The sequence below is a fragment of the Lissotriton helveticus genome, chromosome 7, assembly GCF_964261635.1.
Source record: "Lissotriton helveticus chromosome 7, aLisHel1.1, whole genome shotgun sequence".
Classification (NCBI taxonomy): Eukaryota; Metazoa; Chordata; class Amphibia; order Caudata; family Salamandridae; genus Lissotriton; species Lissotriton helveticus.
Window position 1 is genome coordinate 1,904,189,481 of NC_136068.1, and position 12,509 is coordinate 1,904,201,989.

Sequence of the window (12,509 nt, forward strand, 5' to 3'; positions counted from 1 at the left end):
AGATATCCAACCATGGCATGTGATGACTGCAGCCAGACATCAAACCATGCCATGTTGTGGCTGCAGCCAGATATCTAACCATGACCGGTGGTGACTGCAGCCAGACATCTAAACATGGCATGTGGTGACTGCAGCCAGACATCTAAACATGGCATGTGGTGACTGCGGCCAAACATCTAACTATGGCATGTGGTGACTGCAACCAGACATCTAACTACAGCATGTCACTGCAGCCAGACATCTAACCACGGCATGTGGTGACTGCAGCCAGACATCTAACCATGGCATGTGGTGACTGCAGCCAGACATCTAACCACGGCATGTGGTGACTGCAGCCAGACATCTAACCACGGCATGTGATGACTGCAGCCATACATCAAACCATGCCATGTTGTGGCTGCAGCCAGATATCTAACCATGACCGGTGGTGACTGCAGCCAGACATCTAAACATGGCATGTGGTGACTGCAGCCAGACATCTAAACATGGCATGTGGTGACTGCGGCCAAACATCTAACTATGGCATGTGGTGACTGCAACCAGACATCAAACCATGGCATGTGGTGAATGCAGCCAGACATCAAACCATGGCATGTGGTGACTGCAGCCAGACATCAAACCATGGCATGGGGAGACTGCGGCCAGACATCTTACAATGGCAGGCGGTGACTGCAGCCAGACATCTAACTACAGCATGTCACTGCAGCCAGACATCTAACCACGGCATGTGGTGACTGCAGCCAGACATCAAACCATGGCATGTGGTGACTGCAGCCAGACATCTTAACATGGCAGGTGGTGATTATAGCCAGACATCTAACCGTGGCAGGTGGTGACTGCAGCCAGACATCTAACCATGGCATGTGGTGAATGCAGCCAGACATCTAACAATGGCAGGCGGTGACTGCAGCCAGACATCTAACTACAGCATGTCACTGCAGCCAGACATCTAACCACGGCATGTGGTGACTGCAGCCAGACATCTAACCATGGCATGTGGTGGCTGCAGCCAGATATCTAACCATGACCGGTGGTGACTGCAGACAGACATCTAACCATGGCATGTGGTGACTGCAACCAGACATCTAACCATGGCATGTGGTGGCTGCAGCCAGACATCTAACCATGCCATGTTGTGGCTGCAGCCAGACATCTAACCATGACCGGTGGTGACTGCAGACAGACATCTAACCATGGCCGGTGGTGACTGCAGCCATCTGCAGCTCCGGAGGCATGTAACAATGAGCTGACTTTCTGTGAGTTAGCGCAATGATCAGCAGATTCAGACAGTAATCCTGTGTCATCCTCCCACACTGAACTAATTGAATGTGCTGAAGCTCCAGCCAGCGAGCCACGTTTTGATTGGTGGATTCCATGTAGCACAAGGGCACAGTGCCAGAAGATGAGCTGAGCGGGCTTCCTCATTCTTGAAAGTCTAGTGGCATTTGGTCATCAGGTTGTTTAGATTAACCCTTTCCCAACTGTCGCTACCATATACACTCTACTGCCCAAGGACCTAATGTTAATGATACACTTTGCATTGCTTGTCAGTGGGGTCTCTGGACTGGGTGCAAGTTACAAACAGCACCAGAGATAAGTCTGGTCACATCACTCATGTTACGGCCACATTGAAGTATCATTGACACAGACATAGATTCATCTGCAGACAGCGGTGCAAGTACCACCGGCTGCGCAAGAACTGGAGAAAGATCACACCGAACAACATACCCTGTGCCTTGACCTTCACTTCTGCAAAACTGTGGATTAGGGACTGTTGAAGAAAGTTTTAGTCAACAATTGTATTTTGATAATAAACTGTTAATGAACAACTATCTTTAAATTACATGGGATCTGCAGCTGCACAATTACTATTCTGTGTCCATCTTCAGGGATCCTGTCTCCAGGGTCAATGAGGTGATGAAAAGCAGCTTATAAGAGAGCACAAGCTGAGAGGATCACTGAGGCCAATTCCTCCAAGTTGAATTCTCACACGAGGCTGTTTTATTTATGTCAAGACTATCTACCTGTGACTGTGTGCACTTCACTGAACTTGTGTATCCACACCCCGGCGGCACCACTGACATCTCCCAGACGACCTGAGGGCAGGACAGGAAACCAAAATCAACCCTAGCAAAACATGTTCAGAGCAGCCCACACTGCATCTGAGGGGTCATGGAAGCCCACCCCGCTGTGAAAGCAGCCGTGTGGCACGCAGCCAACCAGGGAAATGCCAGAGTGACAGAGTGGCCGGTCCAGTCCTGGACTTCTTTGCAATCTCCTTACGAGAAGTGTGACTTGTGTCTGTAATATTGTTCTGCAGTTGTCGTTTCTCACAGGTAAGTGGAATAGTGTCATTGTGCATGAACTAGGAAGTCCAATAGGACAGATGTTCAGGATTGACTCATACGATAAATCCAGGTCAATAAACCGACTGCGTGCTAATGCACATGATCACCAGTTATCCCAATCCATGCCCAGATGTTATGGATCTGTCCTTCCTGAACCTCTGTTGGACACCCAGTATAAACACCTCACTGCTCATACTCTGATGGTGGGCAGGAGTCCTCCCAATGTATCCCATTTCAATTGTACTAGAATCTTCAGAATTGTCATCCAGATCTCGCCGCAGAGCGGGGTTTGTTTAATTTACTTGTTCTAATTCTGCGCTGGTGAGGAGAACTTCAAATCTTCCAGATGTATCACACGTCCATGTTCAGTATTATACTTCTTGTGGCCAGAGAGCTAGGACAGGCCTTTGGTCCAATAGTGTCAAGAGAAGAACAACCACTGGTGCCCCATAAACCCAGATACTAACCTCTCCCAAGCTTCATCACTTCCAAACCTAACGGTCTTGATAAGAAAAGATAAGATAAGATGAAAGAAGATAACACAACAGTGAACAACATCACACAACATAGCATAGTATAACATAACGTAGAGTAGCGTAACGTAACATAACATAACATGCATATCTGGAGAGCACTGGTGTGATAAAAGGATCTGTGATCTGACTGATAACTGCTGTCTGAGCTCTGCACCTGTGAGATAATATGCAACCTCGCCCGGTTCTAGCGCCTTGAGTACCAGCCCAGGCAGCAGGAGCTGTCCTAAGGCAGAGTGAAGGGCTGCTTGGCAGAGAGAACAGCCCCTAATGCAGTGATCAGCCTCGGCCCATCGGTAGGTCAGTACCCATCCCTTAGAGGTTGCCATATTCAGCAGTAGTGCGTCTTATCTGAGCAGCATCGCAGTTGTGAGCCCTCCTAGGAATGGCTGTATGTTGCAGTAACTTCCGGTTCTTGGCTGCTCCCTGCAGTTTTCAGCCTCCTGGAGATATGTATGAACCCACCCTGGCGCATGAAAACTGAGCCCCGTTCAGGAGCAGCCTTGTGTCTGGTGGTGTGTTATTGTGTAGAGTATCAATTGGTAAAGAAAGAGGGTGGCAATGAGACCCTCTAAGGTATTTAGAACTCGTTTTTTTTTTCTGAGACACAGTGTATGAGATCTGCACTTCTTTCGGGTGTAGAAATACCTGTCTGCTGTGCAGCCCCTGTTAGCTAGCAGGACCACAATGTTCTGATCAACAAACTCTATCAATGTCTTCTTTGGATAAAAGACAAAGGCACAAGTAGTTCTTTGTTTGAGCTGCCTGCAAAATGTTCTACCTGTAAAATAAATATCTCTAAAAGCGAAGAGTAAAATGGCCTTCTTAAAGATGTATCAGAGGACATAGTAAAAACACATGAATAACACAAGGGAGCAGTGGAAGACCAAATAATCAGAGAAAAATCATAATAAATTGAAGGAAATGCATGATAATACACAAACAGGAAAATGGAGACAGCCAAGGATAGGCAGACACATTAGGAAACAGAACAATGCGGAGTAGCAAATGGAGATAGAGTTTAAAAAACATTGGAAGAAGCCATACAAATGGAACAGAAATGAAAATGGAATAGGGGAACAACAAGGGAGTCAAACCAATAAAAAAAAAAAAATTCCCATCGAGAAAGCCCAGTTGGTTAATGCACCTACTTTGGAAAATTGTTCGCTTTTCATATTTCTCATGGGTTAAATCATGCAACAGTGCACTAATGTGCATTAATGTGCAATGCAAACGTCAGGGAAATATGTGCATTATTTCGTAATTTAAGTGGTTTGCATCCCTGGGGCATTGTGAGAACTGGAGAGTATTGTAGAAATTGACAACGTATTTGCGTTTGCGCCTTGTGAGGTTGTAGTAGAGGTACTCACGGCCAGGGGTCACCTGCATAGATTCTTTACCACTAACATTTTTAAAGGTTTCCTTGTTGGGGGGGGGGGGGGGTGAGGGGGTGCCCCCTCGACCGCTCTGTTTAAATCATATCCATTTTTTTGTTGAGTGTCAGCGCGCATGCGCTGTCTGCAAGACCTTTTGTGTTCAATACTGGACTGTGATCCCGCCTGCTGATACCGTAGGTTGATTGCACCATCACTCTTCTTTACACCCTGCTAATTGGTTCCTAACCCGGAACGTCACTTCCGTTTACTCGGTCAGGAGCACCACTGAACTACACTTTCCTTTCCATTTATTAGTTGGAGTCTGCTTTCATAAGGTACTATTTCTTCACCCCCCCAACCCATTCCCACTACTCTCCATTTTAATTATTTGTTTTTTGTTTCATTCTAGAGGCACGCACTTTTAAGGCCACGTTCATATTTACAACTCAGGCACCGTGCTTTATGTTTGACAACGGTGCCCACTTTCATGTTTTTATATACCATGGCAGCCCCTTCACTGGCCTCCAGACGCATAATTTTAGGTGCATGGTATGTGGACAGGTGCGGTGCTTTATGTGTGAGCACAGCTCCCCTCTTTAATTTCTTTTGGTTTTGCCAATCTCTTACAGCATGCCCAGTTTGCCTACTCTGTGCCCTCATCCACTTATTTTACAGGGCCCTCTTTTCCTCCTTTGTCCTTCTGCCCCTCCTTCCAGTCCCAGCCCGCCTCCATTTTCATTATTTGTTTCCCAAATCGTGGCACTCACTTCTAGCGCGGCACACCATTTTGGGGCCACTTTCATATTTACAACTGAGTCGCTATGCTTTGTGTGTGAGCACGGTGACCGCTTTATTGCCAGACCGCGTATTTAATGCCTTCTCAGAGCAGGTGTCAAATGTGTGCGTGCTTCCTGCCAAAACAGCAACACCATACAGAATTCTGCTAGGTAAAAAAAACTGGGGGGCAGATTTACAAGCCCCTTACGCCGCTTTTATGCCGCTGTTGTGTCACTTTTGTGACGCAGCGGCGGCGCAAAAGATGCGCCATGGTACGGGGTATTTACAACGTGACGCATCTGGGAGATGCGTCATGTTGTAAAGCCCTGCGCCGGGACACCCCCGTTGTGGGTAGCCGTGCGCTCTATAAATGATAATAATAATAAGAAGAAGAAGAATAATAAGGAGGCATTCCGGCTGAGTGAAATCTACAAGATTTCACTCAGTCACTTTTAGGCCAATGCTGCGTCAAAACCCTGTGCCTGCTTGAAGCAGGCGTAAGGATTGACGCAGCATGGAAGAATAGGGCACCCCCGAGCATTACTGGAGCTGCGTCGCGCTTGCGATGCAACTCCAGCAATGCGCCACTTTTACAGCACAGATGCGTGACGCATCTGTGCCGTTTTTGGCCCATGGTGCGCAGCATTGTAAATGTGGCGCATCCATGGTGACAGAGCCGCGGCGTACAATAACTGCTGCATCCCTGCTGATATGCCCCTTAGTCTGCACACTTATGCCCCAATCTATTCAAATTTAAGTCATAACATTAATTATGTTTTCGGAGTTTACACCCTAAAGCTGTGCAACTGAATGAGGGCCAAAAGATGGAAGCAAATAGATTTAAAATGGGAAAATAAAACTTTTTTGTTTATTAAAAGGAAGAAAAATTGTTAGTCTGTCATACAGACAGCAGAGTTTCTGCCTTTTTTTTTTTTACTGCTTGCCATGGAAATCAGACAGCTGCAGGAGAGCGCCAGGTGTCAAGGACATAGAGGTTGAATCTTGAGCAGTTGGTGAGATGGGAAGGAGACACCGGTAGACGAATTCCAGTGCCCTTCCCTAGATCTATATCATAGAACTAAAATGTTGCATGGATAGGGAATGGAGGCATTTGAATAAATGTAACTCTGGGTAAAGATGATATGATCCATGGTGTGGAACAAGGGCATTGCAGGTGTGCTGGTCATCCTAAACTGCTTACGAATTCAGACAGCTGCCCTTTAAACTGCTTCTAGCTGATTAAAGAGCTTGTCTTGACCTTGATTAAAGAGCTTGTCTTGACCTTGATTAAAGAGCCTGTCTTGACCTTGATTAAAGAGCTTGTCTTGACCTTGATTAAAGAGATTGTCTTGACCTTGATTAAAGAGCTTGTCTTGATCTTGATTAAAGAGCTTGTCTTGACCTTGATTAAAGAGATTGTCTTGACCTTGATTAAAGAGATTGTCTTGACCTTGATTAAAGAGCTTGTCTTGACTTTGATTAAAGAGCTTGTCTTGACCTTGATTAAAGAGCTTTTCTTGACCTTGATTAAAGAGCGTGTCTTGACCTTGATTAAAGAGCTTGTCTTGACCTTGATTAAAGAGCTTGTCTTGACCTTGATTAAAGAGCTTGTCTTGACCTTGATTAAAGAGATTGTCTTGACCTTGATTAAAGAGATTGTCTTGACCTTGATTAAAGAGCTTGTCTTGACCTTCATTAAAGAGCTTGTCTTGACCTTGATTAACCACTTGGCTGCTAAGGGTGTTGGTTGAGCTCCATTGACTTTCCATTGAAATCAATGGAAAGTCCATGACGAGTTACCCTTGTCATTAGCGCTGAAGGGGTTAAAGAGCTTGTCTTGACCTTGATTAAAGAGCGTGTCTTGACCTTGATTAAAGAGCTTGTCTCGACCTTGATTAAAGAGCTTATCTCGACCTTGATTGAAGAGCTTGTCTCGACCTTGATTAAAGAGCTTGTCTCGACCTTGATTAAAGAGATTGTCTCGACCTTGATTAAAAAGCTTGTCTCGACCTTGATTAAAGAGTTTGTCTTGACCTGAGTAAAGAGATTGTCTTGACCTTGATTAAAGAGCTTGTCTTGACCTTGATTAAAGAGCTTGTCTTCACCTTGATTAAAGAGCTTGTCTTGACCTTAATTAAAGAGCTTGTCGCTTGTCTTGACCTTGATTAAAGAGATTGTCTTGACCTTGATTAAAGAGATTGTCTTGACCTTGATTAAAGAGCTTGTCTTGACCTTGATTAAAGAGCTTGTCTCGACCTTGATTAAAGAGCTTGTCTCTACCTTGAATAAAGAGCTTGTCTCGACCTTGATTAAAGAGCTTGTCTCGACCTTGATTAAAGAGCTTGTCTTGACCTTGATTAAAGAGATTGTCTTGACCTTGATTAAGGAGATTGTCTTGACCTTGATTAAAGAGCTTGTCTTGACCTTGATTAAAGAGATTGTCTTGACCTTGATTAAAAGAGCTTGTCTTGACCTTGATTAAAGAGCTTGTCTTGACCTTGATTAAAGAGATTGTCTTGACCTTGATTAAAGAGATTGTCTTGACCTTGATTAAAGAGCTTGTCTTGACCTTGATTAAAGAGCTTGTCTGGACCTTGATTAAAGAGCTTGTCGCTTGTCTTGACCTTGATTAAAGAGATTGTCTTGACCTTGATTAAAGAGATTGTCTTGACCTTAATTAAAGAGCTTGTCTTGACCTTGATTAAAGAGCTTGTCTTGACCTTGATTAAAGAGCGTGTCTTGACCTTGATTAAAGAGCTTGTCTCGACCTTGATTAAAGAGCTTATCTCAACCTTGATTAAATAGCTTGTCTCGACCTTGATTAAAGAGCTTGTCTCGACCTTGATTAAAGAGATTGTCTCGACCTTGATTAAAGAGCTTGTCTCGACCTTGATTAAAGAGCTTGTCTTGACCTTGATTAAAGAGATTGTCATGACCTTGATTAAAGAGCTTGTCTTGACCTTGATTAAAGAGATTGTCTTGACCTTGATTAAAGGGCTTGTCGTGACCTTGATTAAAGAGCTTGTCTTGACCTTGATTAAAGAGCTTGTCTCGACCTTGATTAAAGAGCTTGTCTTCACCTTGATTAAAGAGCTTGTCTTGACCTTAATTAAAGAGCTTGTCGCTTGTCTTGACCTTGATTAAAGAGATTGTCTTGACCTTGATTAAAGAGATTGTCTTGACCTTGATTAAAGAGCTTGTTTTGACCTTGATTAAAGAGCTTGTCTCGACCTTGATTAAAGAGCTTGTCTCGACCTTCATTAAAGAGCTTCTCGACCTTGATTAAAGAGCTTGTCTCGACCTTGATTAAAGAGCTTGTCTCGACCTTGATTAAAGAGCTTGTCTCGACCTTGATTAAAGAGATTGTCTCGACCTTGATTAAAGAGCTTGTCTTGACCTTGATTAAAGAGATTGTCTTGACCTTGATTAAAGAGCTTGTCTTGACCTTGATTACAGAGCTTGTCTTGACTTGACCTTGATTAAAGAGATTGTCTTGACCTTGATTAAAGAGATTGTCTTGACCTTGATTAAAGAGCTTGTCTTGACCTTGATTAAAGAGCTTGTCTTGACCTTGATTAAAGAGCTTGTCTTGACCTTGATTAGAGAGCTTGTCTTGACCTTGATTAAAGAGCTTGTCTTGACCTTGATTAAATAGCTTGTCTTGACCTTAAATAAAGAGCTTTTCTTGACCTTGAACAAAGAGCTTGTCTTGACCTTGATTAAAGATCTTGCACAATAGGCACTGCAGTATCCATGGACGCTGGACTTATGCGATTTTTGAGCCACAGCAGGTTTCGTTTATTAATGGGTTTAATGCATTCACCACATAATCCATCATCTGCAGGGTAATTTGCACACTTTAATTTAAAAACAAAAATTGCGCTCAGGTGGATGAAAAGTTACCAAACATGCAGCATCGCATATTGTTTTGCAGCAGAAGGCAGTTTGTAAAAGTTGTCTTTTCACCCTACAGTTGAATATTGCTATATTTGTGTGGTAAACTATTACTAATAGAGAAAAACCTTTGTCCAGACAATGTTTACGTGTACAAATGACAAAAGAAAGTAGTAATATTACCACAAAATGTGAGAAATTGTGCAGCATCATTTGCATTTTCTCGCAGCATAATTTAGTGAACCCTGCCACATAATTTGCTCCTCCCTTGCCTCATAATTCCACTGCCGCTTGTTATAGCCTTCAAGCTCTCAGATTATGGTGAAAAAACAAACAAGATGCCATTAACTATGGAAAAAACATACAAAGTTTCAGAAATAGCATATTACAAGCACATTGAGAGATCATTTATCTGTGTAGTGGGTCATAATTAAATGAATTGAAGACTCAGCAGGCGACTTTGAAGGCCCTTGGGCACATAGATTGATTGCATTCACCTACACCCATACCAAAGTTGGCAAAATTGGAAGCCGCACACCATGTACCACTGTAGGCTCTGCCAGATGTGCTCTCTCAGTCAAGATGCCAGGCTCGGATATGCTTACAAACAGGTGGTTTGCTTCACAACCTTTCCACTTTTAAACACCTGCATAATTTACTCGAAAACCAATAACTGATCGATCAGTCAAAGAGTGAACATGGACATCGCCCTAAGAATGCTGGATTTATTTTGATTTCCGATCTATGCCGCCTTGGCCATACCTCTCTAGACTACTTCAACAGCTGAGGGGCGAGCCTTTGGTGTAGTGCTTTTGGAGGCGGAAGTTCTCTATTACCCAGTAAATGTATTTCCATCGAGATGGTCCGATGCCTTGGACAATATGGCTTATGCTCCTGTTTAAGCGTCGACAGGGGAGCTCTGACTGGAGTGGAAACACTTTACAAAGGGACACGTCTTAGCAGGTTGACAGATATGCTCGAACATGTTAGCTCCCTTCCAGCAGTGGTGTAATTTTGTAGTTGGTAGTAATGCTTTACTTTTTATTTTTGTGATCTTTGATAATGCTGGTAGCATGTTGTAATCAATTTTTTCCGAATTTCTTTGCTACAAAAATAAAGTCAAACCTTGTCATACTCTCCTCTCAAACTTAAACAGAGGTGAGCAGTAACCCTGGGTGCGATGAAGAATCGTTGATGATCAATTCCCAAACAGATGTGCTAAAAAACAAGGCATATCAGGTTGACCAAAGGATGGAGTGGTCATCCAGGTCAAACACACTAAACAAAATGATAGAGGGGTCCTGGCTTAGCCCTAGTGTATTTTCCAAATAATAATTCCAAATTCAAACATTGTTCAACTGTCCCAGGCCCTTCCTAAAGCCAAATTGTGTTTCTGATAAAAATAGAATTGTCCTGTGCCCATTCCTTTAGTATCTTTGATAAAACCTTACTCTTTAATTTAACTGATGAGTCTAAAAGAGAAATAGGGCAATAGCAGCTGGGATCTGAGTTATCACTCTTCTGAAAAATAGGTATGATTGGTGATACGGCCCAGGAATAAGGGATCATACATTCCACAGCTGCATTACACATCCGAGTTAAGATAGGGCCCTATAATCCACAGCGGATTTAAATGCATCAACTCGTACCACAGCAGGGTCTGGTGATTTCCCAGCTGTGCTTTGATGTAAGGCAAGATGAACCTCCTTGCGGGTAACATTGAAACAAATGGGATTCCAACCTAAATCCTGTTCACGCTTGGTACTGCCGCTACTCACTAAATTAGAATAATAAATTGCTTAAAAATGGGTCACCCATGATTCACAAAAAACAAAAGAGTTGAGTTTCAGGGACTGAATAATTTTTTTAAAAATGGGCATTAACCATGTCCCAAAAAATCTTGGTGTCCCTCATTTCAGAAGCTATAATCAATTTGGACAAAGCCACACCCTGTAATAATTTCTTCCTAATTGCTTTAGCCAATTTATCATTTTTCCGTAGGAGCTTAAAAGCCATAGTAACCCTAGAGGAACAATGCAAGGCTGATTTCAAATTCTGTAGATCCAGGGTATATGAGCAATCAATCCATCCATTGTTACAAGATTTTGTAGATCTCAGGCATGATCTGAGAAGTGAGTTTATGGTAAAAATAATCTGGTTAAAGCTAAACAATAATTTTTCATGACCGACTTCCTCCCCCAGACAATACTCAACTAGGTTCTTGTTTACTAACTCTCTGTGAGCTCTGGGACTCAAACGGGATCCGATCCTTCCCCATTAGTCCTTACTAGGGCAATATTAACTACACATAAGGATTCTCCAGTATTGATATCCCAAAACAAAAAAAAGTAAATCTACTGGATTATGGTCACTAATAGCAGTTGGAATAATGTTAAGAGTACAGACTTAATCACAGGCTAAATTAGAGATCAGGACATTATCAGTAGTTGTGCGAGCCTTTATGCTAATGCAGGAAGGTATCTGCTCCCCATCAGTTATGTGATTAAAATCTGACAGATTAAGGTCATATTTAAAAATTCATTTTTTAAAGCATTCCCATAATCGTTATTGGGGAAATGTGAAATGCCATATCCATCAGTCGTACAAAGTTCACATATCTGTTTTGCAGTGTTAAATCAAATACATTCCCTGCATCAAAATGTATATCTGCAGCTATAATCCTAATGATTGTATAGTAATGAATGGCCTGAATTAAATATTTACTGCTTCTCATGATTGATTAATGAGGCACAAATCCTATTTTGATCCATATTAATAAGTTTGGGAACTAAGGGTAATCTGATTTGCTAAGATTTTAGTAAATAATTTATAATCAGCATTAAGCAGACTGATAAGCGTATAAGCATTATAATTATTTGGGGGTTATCTTTTTGAGGAAGCTTAGCGCCATTAATTCAGTACATTATACTGGAATTGAAGTACTTGATTTAATCTGGCTAGACGGGTTGATAAAAAAATCCTGAAGTTGATGGAAAACCGCTTTATACACTTCGATAGGGATACCATCACTTTCATTTGCTCCCATCAGTGTGTTACAAGGCACAGTTTCCCAGGGTACTGGTAGGAAAGGTGAGCTCACAAATGGAATGGTATTTGTCCAACTTATCTTTGCTTGCCAGACACAGTTGTCCAGGTTTCCAATATCTTTGTAGAACAATATAGCGTAGATTATTGATGTGGAAGCTGTTCTCTAGATTCCCAAGAACAAGATGGTTACTGATGAACAGTAAATGGCCAATGGAAAGGCAGCATTGTCTCAACCATCAAAAACTGGAGTGATATTAGAGTTACATCATATAAAGTATTCTGGTTGTTTTTTTTATGCTAAAGAAAATATTCTAATTCTGTACAGAGTCTCCACTGCATTACGTACAATAAGCAAAACACATGGGAAGCTTAACTGGCAGTTTAAATTCAAAGATGTTTACAGTCATGACGCCAGTCACCCCAGATTGGAGCTATGCTCCCAATGACAAAAATGAGAGATTCCACAAATTGCATCCATTAAAAATGTATTATTTGTAAGTCATCACAAAAAGAAGAATTAAGAGCCTATGATG